General features: G+C 40.0%; 1 long non-coding RNA gene across 1 annotated transcript; it reads right to left on the minus strand.

Annotated features, from left to right (window-relative positions):
* Positions 1-1265: 1265 nt before the first annotated feature.
* Positions 1266-13471, minus strand: LOC143606526 (uncharacterized). Its single transcript, XR_013148759.1, has 2 exons — positions 13368-13471; positions 1266-1705 (listed from the first exon to the last, which is right to left on the minus strand). It is a non-coding gene; the product is annotated as an uncharacterized LOC143606526 (long non-coding RNA).
* Positions 13472-14964: the final 1493 nt, after the last annotated feature.

The following is a 14964-nucleotide window of genomic DNA, read 5'->3' on the forward strand; positions in this document are numbered from 1 at the left end:
AAACTTTTCAGCTTTTTTATATATTTTTTATCGATCATTTTCTTTATAATATTATTCATGAAAATGTTTTTTGAAAAATGTCTACACGAAATAGCAAAAACCAAAATCCTTCTAAACATTAAATTAACCATGTACATAAATACATTAGCATATGCTATTTAAACAGTTAGCAAACCAAGTTGTAATTTCTTTCTTTGCAATATATCGGTAATTTTTGTTTTAACACAAAAGATTAAAGTGTATTTTTCTTGTAAGTTACACGAGTATTATTGTTGTATCGTTACCAATATTGTGATAAAACAAAACGATTCTAACCGATCGACATGGGTGCCCACTATCAGTTTTATCGGAATCGGTAGCCGCATTTGTTTTTATGATTTTTTGTAGTTATGTTTATCTTTTCTCTAGACATTTCGGCATAAATTTTGTTCAAACAAAAATGTTTTTAATATTATATGTTATTTTAATATCGTAATTCTTTCAAGTGTTGGTACCAAACTAGTATCTGTAGCAAACCGAATCATTTCCGACTGAACATCATCGATATCAATATCGATATTAAATCCAATTCAAAATTTAACTATCATTAAGAAAACTAACTTGTAAACTAATAATACAACACTTAACAAAGACAACAAAGATAAACAAAAACTCATAAATGATAATTTAAAACCCTGTTTAAGAATCGGTCTAGTAAAACAAAATTTTTTAAATTTAAAAAACAGTTTTCAAAACATATTTTAAAGTATTTTAGAAAAAAAAATGCTACGGAAATAAAAGTGTGAATTTTGTAATTATTTTTCATTTATTTATTATATTACTTGAATTAAAAAAAGCTTAGGAACGAAAAAAGTAACTTTATCCAAAAATACCTAATTTGGTAAATATTTTTCAAAATCCCTATTTAGGTAAATACTTTTTTCCCAACCCCATTTTGATAAAAAACTCAAATTTTGGTGAGATCGAGGTAATTATCATAAAAGGGATTTTGGTGGTTTGCAAAGCAATGATGGGGTGGGGGTGAAGGGGTATTTATAATATAACAATTTTGGGAGAGTGCTGCATTCATATTTTGTACATTGTAAATTGTAGGTTTTCTTGATGCCTCACATCTTGCAACGTGTCCGCTAAACTGTCATGGGCTCTACGTGTCCCGTTTAGCCCATCATTTCATCTGCACACAACTTCACATTCGTATCTCATAAAACTCATACATGTTTCTCTCTCTTTCTCATTCTTTGTTATATGAATCTCGCCACCGCCAACGTCTCTGTAATCCATCATGGTGTTATAACACAAAGAGGGTGATTCTAGAGAGAGAGAGAGAGAGGAAGTGTCTGCCTGTTGTTGTTGCCGGCGGTTTCTGGCAGTGGCTTCATTGGCTTTGACCAACGAATGACCATTACTGGCCGTCTATGGTGACGGCGACGGCGTCTCTGTTCTCTCTCCCTACCGTTTCTGGGTTCGGGGATGGTATTTATTTACTTATGGACAGCTCAGACCACCACCACTCATCTCTCAACCCTCAACTCTGGTATGACGCCATCACCATGGTTGCTTCGGCTATTGCACGGTTTCAACTTACAAACCCTAGGCCACGGTCTTATCGATTTCTATTATATTGTTGCGGAGTTCCATTTGGCGGAGGTGGTGTGACGGTAGCGATGGTGCGGTAACTGACCCTCATACTACTTTTCGGGGGGTTCTAGATTGCTGAATTGTTCGTAATTGGTATGCTTGATTTCATTTCATCTTCTGCTTTGTTGTGGTTGCGAACCATATCACGTTCTCTTAGTTGCTTAATTTGCTAAATTACAATCTAATTTAGTGCTTTATAACCTAATTTTGTTCGATTGAGTTTGGTTGTGTTGTTTGTGAGTTCATTTCTAGGTATGTAATACTCTGTTGTCTGATATGGTTACCAGATTAGTTGGCTATCATTTTTGTATGAACATTATTTTGATGTTTGTTTTTGTTGCTGCATTTGGTAGCGATCTTTTGCGGATCTTAGTTTCTATGTTAACATGTTATGTTTTGTTGCTGCATTATTGTTTTGGAACTAAATTATCGGTTTCGAACCTAAGGCCATCAATTAAGGTTGTGGGATAACCTTTAAATATTGGGTTTTTACCATACTGTATTAATTTTTGGGTTTAGAACTTGAGTCTACTTGAGTAAATGCAACTTCAATTTGAGTCTTAGGTAAACACTTACCTGCATGTAACTTTTACCTTAATCGAACATTACAAGTGCTTTTAATTTGTTTTGTTTTGTTTGCTTTGTTGCTGCCGATTTTGGTTTACCGGACTTGCTGTTCTTTGCACGGTTCCTGTACGTTTAGTTTAGTACTCGCTCAGTCTCAACTAACTCCACCAACACCGAAACCCAAGTCTGTGACAGCAAAAAGGCAACACGAAACCGCTCCATGTACTTTTATATAACACAAAGCACTTTCTAAGAGATGAAGGGGAGGGGAAGAGAAAAACCAAAATGTAAGAAAGCATGAAGTTGTGTAGCACCCACCTTTTTTGGACCCACAGGTAAACAACAACCAATATAATACTGGAGAAACACTAATTGACCCCGGCAGATTACGGATAATCTTAGGGTTAAGTAGATGTTTCCCACGAGGGTTAGGTCCGGCAAATATGGTTATTCTTCTGATGACCTGCAAAACAGACACCGTGAGCTTGTCACTGAGAAGGGGGGGTACCTTCTTGTGACCACCCTCCGGCGTGAGAATCAGACTAGATTGCTCTGAATATAAGTGTATATTAAGAGAAATAACTAGAGCAGATAAGATATGTGATGGTATCAGATGATATATGAGAGTATATGATGATAATACCGTTCCAAGGTGTTGGAGTATTTATAGCCGAAGGTAGGTTTCCAAGCAGGTACAGCCAGCTGTATAATATTCCTTTTCTACCAACTGTGGGCTACGCACGTGCCGTGCTGGTGGTTGGTGGGTAGGCAGCGGCTGATAGTGACATGGGCGGCTGTGTACTATTCCTTTTCCACCAACTGCAGGCTATGTACGTGCCACGATGAGGGTTGGTGAGTAGGCAGCGGCGGATAGTGACATTTTGTACTAGAGCGTGCTCCTCGTCGTACTGTTGTCAGTGAGCTGTCACCCTGTGATGGGCTGCTTTGGTCAGATCTTGTCTATTTTGTCCATACCTTGGCAGGTATAGTACAAAAGATCCTCCAGAAGCGTACGGACTGGCTCATTTGGGCGGGAGTATTCCCGCCTTGCTCATTCCTTCTTCAGGTGACATTACTGAATTATTGAGAGTTAGTGCCTTGTGCGTGTAGCCTTACTATTAGTGCGGGTAGCCTTCCCTGATGGCTTGTATCCGCAGCTGCGGGAACAGGCGGGGTACTTCACCATTGGGAGGCTTTTCCTGCGGGAACAGCTGGCGTACTGCGCGTAAGGTCTTCATCTCTCTGAGCATGGTGGGTCCTGCGGAACCAGTTGGTCTTTGCGCAGACGTCCCTCTTCAAGGTGAGTCTTGCGGGTCCAACTGGGCTCTGCTGGGACCTACCTCTTCAAGTCCCCCCAGTTCAATGTTCTTCTCATGAATTGTTAATAAGTGAGGTAAACTTTTGGACTTAAGCAAGGGGTTTTGAAAAGGGTTTTTAGTTTTAAGGTTTTCCGTGGGGATTCTTCCCGCGGTTTCCCTAATGTCACGTGCAGAAATTCCCGACTTTTCTGCTTGATCTTTGGGTATGATGCGGGTAGGTGTGTAACTTCCTCGCAAGTCAGAAACGTTGAGTTTCACTTGTGTAGATTCTCCACGAGGTTTTGATAGTTTTAGACATAGTGATCAATTATGTTAAACAACCAATTCCATCTTGGAGCTTCAAACAATCTAGTTCTCAACGTTCCCGCTATGCGGGGATGTTATTTCCCTTTCCACAAGCATGGCCCAGAAGATCCTTCTTGGTTTTAATTCCCTGCAAGTGCTAAGTATGTGAATGGTTTTGCCTTGACACTGTACCCACACTCGTCTTATAGTTACTTGACTTCCAAGGTATTCTTGGCTTCAATTCCCTGCAGGTGCTAAGTATGTGAAGGGTTTCGCCTTGACACTGTACCCGCACTTGTCTTACGGTTTCTTGGTTACCAAGGTATTCTTGGCTTCAATTCCCTGCAGGTGCTAAGTATGTGAAGGGTTTCGCCTTGACACTGTACCCGCACTTGTCTTACAGTTTCTTGGTTACCAAGGTAAGGGGGTATATTCCCTCTTATTTTTGAATCTTTGAATCTTTTTGAATCTTTTTGAAATTCAAAGAGTTGGTTAAAGGATAAGAAAAGTCCAAACTGTTGAAGGGACGTTAGCGTCGTCCGACGGTTTCTTCTGACAGTTTCGGGACGTGCAGGAAGTTATGGCGACGTGACAGTATATGGTCATTCCAGGCGCTTTTTCAGGCGCGTGGGCGCAAGTTTTCGGGCGCGTGGGCACGAATTTTACGGCACGCGTCCTGTCGACAGCTGTTGCCAGCTTTGTTTCCACGTGTCGTTGTCTCATTGTGTCTGCGCTTTTCCCTCTCCCCCGCATTAAATTCATCGCATTCATTGCGATGGGTATATAAAGAGGGAAGATGATGCATCTCAACTCACACTTTCACTTATTCTTCTAAGCGATTTCCGGCAAATACTCTAACTTTTGTCGAGCATTCTCCTGAAATTGTTCTTCTTTCCAACCTCAACATGTCTTCTACTCATGATCCTGAGGTTACTGCCGAAGAGTCCGACGTATACCCTGAGAACCCGATGTCCGCGTCTGACAAGGATGATAATAGTACTGCTGGCGAGTGCCAGTGTGCCCTTTCCGTCGACCTTTATCAGTACATCGTCAAGAAGTTCATGCTCGAGCCTTTCGAGCCTGAGTTTCCTGAGCCTCACCAGACGGTGTATGATGCCCCCAAGGGCAAGATAGGGGTGTATGCTGCATTTTTCATCTATGGGAATCTCAGGTTCCCATTGACGAAGTTTGTGTACCGTGTTTTGGAGAAACACGGTGTACACTTAACGGAGGTGCACCCGATGGCGATCGCAAAGGTTCGCCTCTTTGAATGGGTGTGCCACATTCTGGGCGTTGAGCCCCGCGTCGACCGCCTGATGACCCTCTATTCCTGGAGGTGCATCCAGGGCTGGTACACCTTGATCACTCGGATCAAGGGTTGAAGATCTGTGCTACCGAGCGCAGTCTTCGGTCTTGGAAGCAGGAGTTCTTCTATATCTCTGCCCGTGTCGTCCCTATTGCGATGACATTCAAGAACGGGAGGGCACTCCCCAACCTTCACTCCTCCAACTACCAGGAGGCGGAATGGTTTACCAAGATCTCCCGGATCTAGACTCCGGTTTACCGCTTTGCGAAGTCTGGGATGGTGATGCTTGGGATGAGCCGGGTATGGAAGGATGCTGGGGCAGAGGCGCCACAGATTCCCATCGTCCTCGAATACGGTTCAAATTCTATTCCCAATGGTATGCTCCATCTCTTTTTGCTGATTTAGGGTTGTTCTTCTAACTGTTTTTCTGTTTATTTTCAGAGGGGAACAACTTGTAGTCGCTTCTGCAACCGCGTGAGAGCGGTGGTCCCGCTCGGCTGGGTACTCGTGCTCTTGATGAGAACGAGTTGTCCATTTTGGAGCAAACGGCGGATAGGTTCGTGGAGGTCTACCCGCCGGGCCACGAGATTTTGAGCGCCACGCGGCCAGGCAAGGGATTTTTTAACCCTCGCCCTCTTCATGCTCAAACCTCTGCTGGAGTTTCCCCAATTCTATCATCTTCTGATGAGGGATCCGCAGATGGGCCTTTCTTCGTGAGGAAGAAGAAAGCTGCCGGCGTGAAGGGTAAGGCGAAGGTCGCCTCCACCGCCGATCAGGGAAATCGGTCCGACTCGGAGACCGAAAGTGAGGGGGCGGCGGGGAACCCTGGTGAGACCATTGTCACGGGGGTTGGGACAGCTGTCACCTCCGAGCAGCCAAGCGTTACGACGGTGACTGGCATGAAGAGGCCAATTTCATCGGGTTCGTCCCCGCCTGTCAGAACCTTCAAGATTAAGAAAACCCGTAAGTATACTTTTTATCTTACCCGCAATTCATTCCGCCATTGTTTTTAATATTTTGTTATCTTCATGCAGGCGTGGATGCAACCGCATTCCAAAGTAGTGCGGGAAGGAGCAGTTCTGGACCCACGACGGTAGGTTTGGTCAACCTACCCGAGGCGATGACCCAGGCAGCTGCGCCTGTTTGCAGTGTTGGTTCAGTTGCTCATCCCGTTGAGGCAACTGTTCCAATTATGACGTCATCTCCGCCGGCTGTCAGTGCCATATTCACTGCATCCTTCACTGAGCCGGCGGAGATTTTTTCTGCGGGCTCCTCCGCAGCGGCGGCCACGGTTGTGAGTTCACCTCCGATGGTCTCTACCGCGGCGGCTTCAACTGTGCCTCCGGCACCGGCGACTACCTCGTCCCCGGCCGGTTCGTCTGGTATGTTCAGGGTTGGGGCTTCCAGCCAATCTCTGCCTCCTTCCCATCTGCCTGACCTCTTGGATGAATATCCCTTAGGTTCGGGTGATGGGTTTGGCGGCTACCGGCCTGTTGTCGACCCTACAGGTGCGTAGGGTTATTTCGGCCTATTATCTTTTTTTTTATATATCATCTTTTCCTAACCGTTTTTTGTTTTTGCAGTTTCGGATTCCAATGAGGTGTATGTTCCACGGTGGAACATCCGCCGAGGAACAACCCTTCGAACGGCTGTGGACTGCGTCGAGTGGGCGCGTCACGCAGCCCCAAGTGATGCGTTGGGGGAAGCCATGTCTAGCTACCATGAGGGTAGGCTGACGAATGAGCTTCGGATTCTCCTTGCCCGGATGCAGCCGCGCGTCGAGTTGCTTTGTCGTGAAAACGACAAGTTAAAGGCGGCGCGTTGCCAGGAAGTGGCTCAGGCGCGGGCTATCCGGGAGGAGAACAGGAGACTTGCCTCCATTGCTGCGGAGAAGGAAAAGGCCTTCAAGGCCCTCGAGGTTGAAGTTCAGGCCCGCTCGAGGCCCGTTACAAGGCTACCCAAGCTGTTAACGAACAGCTTAGGTTGACTAAGGAAACTGCGCGGAACGCGACCGAGAGGGCCACCAAAGCTGAAGCCATTGTTGAGCCTCTGCGCGCTGAGAATGAGGAGCTTAAAGCCAAACTAGAGAGGCTTCAGCAGGCTCATGATGCTTTGGCTTTAGAAGATGCCAAAAAACTCCAAGAGCTTCTATACCACGAGGGTATGCTTAACCGCACTGAGCGTAAGCTGAAGGGCGTTGAAGAGGCTGCTGCTAAGGAAGTGTTGCTTGCCAACCTTAACAAAAATGAAGCCGAACGCGCCCGTGACCAAGCTCAAGCTGCCCTCCAGGAAGCTCTGATCACCAAGGAATGGCTTCTACGAGAAGCGTTGTCGCAGGTATGCGTAGCTTCATAATATCTTTACGCTTTTCTTTATACTTAGAAAAGTTTTTGATACATATATTTTTTTTTTGTAGGTTGTGCATCGGATCTTCTCAAACACATCTTTTGAAGATGCCATGAGCGCATCCCTCAACGCTTCCCATGAGGATGGGGAAAAGGCTGGTTTCCTGCTTGGTCTGGGGTTTGTTGAGAAGGGCATCCCGCCTTCCAACTTCCCTCTTTATGACGTGGACACTGAAGTTGCTTACGACCAAGCAGTGAACCAGTATGCTGCCTTCCCGCATCCGGTGGAGGAGAAGGTGAACGAAATTGCTGCTGCTGATGATGGGCTAACTATTCTCAAGGCTTTCCTTGAACCGCCACAGCCAACTGATGGTGCGGGTGCAAGTGGGTTTGGGGGGAGTGGTCCTGAAGTTTGAACCTTGAGATCCCTTCCCACCGTTAGGATAGATTTACATTACTGTAGGCGGGTAAATACCTAGCCATTCTTGTAATGTTTGAATTTTTTATGAAATATAAATGTTTGTGCGGGTAGGACCGTCACTTTCACTTAATGATTTGCTTTATAAACGTTATATGACTTGCTCATGCATATTATAGTTTAATTCTATGATCAAAAAGTCATAGCCATATTCTTTTTTACTTTTGAAAAAACAACTTTTTAATCAATTTCAAACAGCCAAAATAAAAAGACTTTTATCGATGAGAAATATTTTGGTCACGGGATGCGTAAACTTCAAACTGACTCCAAACACTCATTTTTAAACTGGAACGGTAATCGTTACGAAATTGGAACATTGCGGATCAATTTGTTAGTTTCAAAAGAGGGAAAAATTAAGAACCCCCCTTTAAAATGTTTGATTTAATTTAATAAATAAATATCTTGTATTTTTGTATTTTAAAACGAGGAAAACCGGGTGAAAATGTGACGACATGGTGTTGTTTAGAGAATAATGAAAAGAAACAAAAGTTAATAATACTGACGTGACGTTGATTTGGCATACGCATCGTGATAATTTGGGGGGACTTCCTATTCTGTTACGTATATGTACTTATAGCTTGTACTATATGATGCTTTCTCTTGTAGATAGCATACAAAGAATCAAGTTGGGCTAGTGCTTTCTTCTGGATTGCTTTACTTATATGTTTTAGAGGTTAAGCGAAAAATTCACCATGATCTTATCCGCGTTTTAAGTCCTTTGCTCATAACTCAACACACGAGTTCATTAACTTGTCTTTTCTTGAAACTCTATCACAATGTTGCTATATGTGCATACGTAGTATAAGTCATTTATTAAAAAATACAACTCACAACCTCCCATTGTAGAAAATATCATGATATGAAGAATAATAACACCCAGAAGAGATTTAAATAATATACATGAGCACATGGTTGGTCAGCCATAAATCATATTTAATATTAACCCGTGTGAAAAATAGACTACATTGTACGATCTAAAATTTTAATCTATATTCGTAGAGGGGGCAGAGTGGGAGCCAGGAACTCTCAAGAAAACACCAGATCCAACCATGAACACCACCCCTGGATCCCTGGATCCAGATTTTTTTTCCCATGGAATTCGGGGACTAAATGCCGATTTTTTCACGTTCCAATTAGAGTGGTTTTGACTTTTAAGAAAAAAATGGTAAAAAGATAGGATGACAACATCATGTTTGGAGTGGGTGGGGGTGAGGGTGGAATGAAAAAAAAAAAACATAATAAACTAAGATGGTATGTGAGAAAAGTAATGGGGGAAAACGGGAGGACTCCCTCCCCTCTAATACAACATCAAAGTGCATCATGCCATACTGTAAACTAGTAGAGTTTAGTAACTTGGCAGATTTAGAGAGCTAATAGATTTTAGAAACCATCATTATCATTATCATCGTACTCAGTAAATCCCGTCAATAAAAAAGTTATGATAGGGTCTGAGGAAGGTAAGATGTAGACAACCTTACCTCTACCCAGTAGGAATAGAGATGCCGCTTTCGGTGAGACCCCCGGCTCGATAGTAATCAAGTCTTGGACATGACACAAAACACTCAACTATCAGGACACTGGCCGATTGGTGAATGTACCCTTGTCTTTCAGCTATCAACGTCAACACATGATGCATGATTAGCCTTCCGGCACTTTTAACATTATTTTAATGAGATCGGTAAAATAACGTCAAAATTACTGCAATTTCAATTTTGTCCACCCGAACGTTCACACATGTATACATTATATGCACGCACCACAAGCATGTCGTAATTAGAATGGAGCGGACCCTTGTTAGAAAGAATTAATACCAACATTATCTATAACCATTTGTGTTAAGAGTTTATCAGATTAATTTACTTTTTTTAGCTATGAAAAAAAATGTGTTCCGTTAATTTGTTAAGATATGTTAGGTTATACCGTTGCTAAACATATATATGCACTCCACCCCAACTTACCTGATTTTAATTTGTTATATTCCATTGCTTAATTTTTCATGTACGTACAATCTAAAACTTGTGTTTACCTATTTGTTTTGTTTGTCCTTTTGTTTTCTTTTATTATATATAGATAAATCACTCTCATTATCACTATTACACGGTATTGTCTCCACAACGATATTAATGGATTTAGCCTAACTTTAAAACCTTTCAAAACTTGTATGGCTTTCTATATTTTTCTCTCTTTTGGTTCTATATACATATTACACTTCTATATATTGCACAAAAGTTTTTATCTCATGTATTACATGATTGTTTTACATTATTCGTTTCTAATATTTATATATTGTTTTGGATTTTAATTGTATTTATTGTAAGGACGTTAATAATATAATTAGAATTTGATGATGTAAGCTTTTCACAAATAAATGAGATGTTATAACCATGTTTAAAAGATATTTGGATTTGATGAGACTCATGACCCGCTTTGTATTTTTAAAATAAAATTGTTTCTTAATTATAAATAATATTTTTTTAATCATATACTAATTTTTAGTATATCCCTATTTTATAAGATTTTCATATCAAATATTTGGTGAGATTAATTTTTAATTTAATGAGATATTATAACCCTTTAACGGCTATCTAGGTCTGGTGAGACTCATACCCGTGAATTATAGTCAAATGCATGAGAAACATCCATTTACAAGTAAAACAATTTGATAGCTTAAGATAATGTATAAAAAATTCGTTTATATATATTTAAGATAAGATAAGATTTATTAAATGCTTACAAGATTTTTAGAAACTTCTTATTTCTTTCAATATTTAACAACTCCATATTTATAGCCACCTATTTATAAAAATATATGTTTACCATGTGTATATAATACGTATCCTTTTTTAATTTATGTCAAGATTAGGATGCTACAACTATATTATTTGTTTAAGACACCTCAGACAATGTAGTCAAAGTCAAACCATTCATCCAGGAGCGTTTTACGATATGTGACGTCACAGTCAGCAATGGTGCATTTTATAAAAAATTTGATATAGTGATAAATGCCATTGTATTCGTTGCTCAATTATCTTTTTTATTTTCTTTTATAATTTTTTAATACAAATAAAAGAATTAATATTTCATTAAATACTTCTAATTTTTTTAATAAAAATAAAGCAAATAATATTTCATTAAATAACCAAAAGTTACATTAAAACTAAAAAAATACACTGAAAAAACATAAGTGTGCTTTAAAAAATATTAGTGCTCAAGCCCGTATCTTTTAAGAATGTCATCTTTTTTTCATTTGGCCTAGAATTTGGGCATGAGGGTCGGGTCGGTGGTCAGTTTCCTTAATAAGTCGAGACTTTTGTCTATTTTCTTTTGTTCCAAACTTTCAATATATCGCCGACCTCCTTATTAACTTGAGAATTTTCTTGCATTAGTTGAAGACGTTGACACCCATTAAGGACGGTCCCGCCCCTTTCCCTTTCCCATGACTTCTTCTATCTCCTGGTCGAGGGATTTCCAAATCCTCCTCGTCGATATTCACGAACTCATTATGGTTGAAAGAGTTTGGAGGGCCAAGTGGCTTCCAATAGAGTTTTTTACTAAAATGGGGTTATGGAAAAAAGTATTTACCTAAATGTGGATTTTGAAAAGTATTTACCAAATTAGGTATTTTTGAATAAAATTACTTTTCTCATCCCTAATCTTATTGGGTAAAGATAATTTATATTAAGCCTTTTTGATCCACATAAGATTATAAGATAGAAAAAAGATAAAATTATAATATAATATAAACTTTTCAGCTTTTTTATATATTTTTTATCGATCATTTTCTTTATAATATTATTCATGAAAATGTTTTTTGAAAAATGTCTACACGAAATAGCAAAAACCAAAATCCTTCTAAACATTAAATTAACCATGTACATAAATACATTAGCATATGCTATTTAAATAGTTAGCAAACCAAGTTGTAATTTCTTTCTTTGCAATATATCGGTAATTTTTGTTTTAACACAAAAGATTAAAGTGTATTTTTCTTGTAAGTTACACGAGTATTATTGTTGTATCGTTACCAATATTGTGATAAAACAAAACGATTCTAACCGATCGACATGGGTGCCCACTATCAGTTTTATCGGAATCGGTAGCCGCATTTGTTTTTATGATTTTTGTAGTTATGTTTATCTTTTCTCTAGACATTTCGGCATAAATTTTGTTCAAACAAAAACGTTTTTAATATTATATGTTATTTTAATATCGTAATTCTTTCAAGTGTTGGTACCGAACTAGTATCTATAGCAAACCGAATCATTTCCGACTGAACATCATCGATATCAATATCGATATTAAATCCAATTCAAAATTTAACTATCATTAAGAAAACTAACTTGTAAACTAATAATACAACACTTAACAAAGACAACAAAGATATACAAAAACTCATAAATAATAATTTAAAACCCTGTTTAAGAATCGGTCTAGTAAAGCAAAATTTTTTAAATTTAAAAAACAGTTTTCAAAACATTTTTTAAAGTATTTTAGAAAAAAAAAATGCTACGGAAATAAAAGTGTGAATTTTGTTATTATTATTCATTTATTTATTATATTACTTGAATTAAAAAAAGCTTAGGAACAAAAAAGTAACTTTATCCAAAAATACCTAATTTGGTAAATATTTTTCAAAATCCCTATTTAGGTAAATACTTTTTTCCCAACCCCATTTTGATAAAAAAAACTCAAATTTTGGTGAGATCGAGGTAATTATCATAAAAGGGATTTTGGTGGTTTGCAAAGCAATGATGGGGTGGGGGTGAAGGGGTATTTATAATATAACAATTTTGGGAGAGTGCTGCATTCATATTTTGTACATTGTAAATTGTAGGTTTTCTTGATGCCTCACATCTTGCAACGTGTCCGCTAAACTGTCATGGGCTCTACGTGTCCCGTTTAGCCCATCATTTCATCTGCACACAACTTCACATTCGTATCTCATAAAACTCATACATGTTTCTCTCTCTTTCTCATTCTTTGTTATATGAATCTCGCCACCGCCATCGTCTCTGTAATCCATCATGGTGTTATAACACAAAGAGGGTGATTCTAGAGAGAGAGAGAGGAAGTGTCTGCCTGTTGTTGTTGCCGGCGGTTTCTGGCAGTGGCTTCATTGGCTTTGACCAACGAATGACCATTACTGGCCGTCTATGGTGACGGCGACGGCGTCTCTGTTCTCTCTCCCTACCGTTTCTGGGTTCGGGGATGGTATTTATTTACTTATGGACAGCTCAGACCACCACCACTCATCTCTCAACCCTCAACTCTGGTATGACGCCATCACCATGGTTGCTTCGGCTATTGCACGTTTCAACTTACAAACCCTAGGCCACGGTCGTATCGATTTCAGTTATATTGTTGCGGAGTTCCATTTGGCGGAGGTGGTGTGACGGTAGCGATGGTGCGGTAACTGACCCTCATACTACTTTTCGGGGGGTTCTAGATTGCTGAATTGTTCGTAATTGGAATGCTTGATTTCATTTCATCTTCTGCTTTGTTGTGGTTGCGAACCATATCACGTTTTCTTAGTTGCCTAATTTGCTAAATTACAATCTAATTTAGTGCTTTATAACCTAATTTTGTTCGATTGAGTTTGGTTGTGTTGTTTGTGAGTTCATTTCTAGGTATGTAATACTCTGTTGTCTGATATGGTTACCAGATTAGGTGGCTATCATTGTTGTGTGAACATTATTTTGATGTTTGTTTTTGTTGCTGCATTTGGTAGCGATCTTTTGCGGATCTTAGTTTCTATGTTAACATGTTATGTGTTGTTGCTGCATTATTGTTTTGGAACTAAATTATCGGTTTCGAATCTAAGGCCATCAATTAAGGTTGTGGGATAACCTTTAAATATTGGGTTTTTACCATACTGTATTAATTTTTGGGTTTAGAACTTGAGTCTACTTGAGTAAATGCAACTTCAATTTGAGTCTTAGGTAAACACTTACCTGCATGTAACTTTTACCTTAATCGAACAATACAAGTGCTTTTAATTTGTTTTGTTTTGTTTGCTTTGTTGCTGCCGGTTTTGGTTTACCGGACTTGCTGTTCTTTGCACGGTTCCTGTACGTTTAGTTTAGTACTCGCTCAGTCTCAACTAACTCCACCAACACCGAAACCCAAGTCTGTGACAGCAAAAAGGCAACACGAAACCGCTCCATGTACTTTTATATAACACAAAGCACTTTCTAAGAGATGAAGGGGAGGGGAAGAGAAAAACCAAAATGTAAGAAAGCATGAAGTTGTGAAGCACCCACCTTTTTTGGACCCACAGGTAAACAACAACCAATATAATACTGGAGAAACACTAATTGACCCCGGCAGATTACGGATAATCTTAGGGTTAAGTAGATGTTTCCCACGAGGGTTAGGTCCGGCAAATATGGTTATTCTTCTGATGACCTGCAAAACAGACACCGTGAGCTTGTCACTGAGAAGGGGGGGGTACCTTCTTGTGACCACCCTCCGGCGTGAGAATCAGACTAGATTGCTCTGAATATAAGTGTATATTAAGAGAAATAACTAGAGCAGATAAGATATGTGATGGTATCAGATGATATATGAGAGTATATGATGATAATACCGTTCCAAGGTGTTGGAGTATTTATAGCCGAAGGTAGGTTTCCAAGCAGGTACAGCCAGCTGTATAATATTCCTTTTCTACCAACTGTGGGCTACGCACGTGCCGTGCTGGTGGTTGGTGGGTAGGCAGCGGCTGATAGTGACATGGGCGGCTGTGTACTATTCCTTTTCCACCAACTGCAGGCTATGTACGTGCCACGATGAGGGTTGGTGAGTAGGCAGCGGCTGATAGTGACATTTTGTACTAGAGCGTGCTCCTCGTCGTACTGTTGTCAGTGAGCTGTCACCCTGTGATGGGCTGCTTTGGTCAGATCTTGTCTATTTTGTCCATACCTTGGCAGGTATAGTACAAAAGATCCTCCAGAAGCGTACGGACTGGCTCATTTGGGCGGGAGTATTCCCGCCTTGCTCATTCCTTCTTCAGGTGACATTACTGAATTA

Source organism: Bidens hawaiensis, unplaced genomic scaffold (genome assembly GCF_021521415.1).
Source record: "Bidens hawaiensis isolate Kalapana, Puna unplaced genomic scaffold, B.hawaiensis_p1.1 tig00075172_1, whole genome shotgun sequence".
Taxonomy (NCBI): Eukaryota; Viridiplantae; Streptophyta; class Magnoliopsida; order Asterales; family Asteraceae; genus Bidens; species Bidens hawaiensis.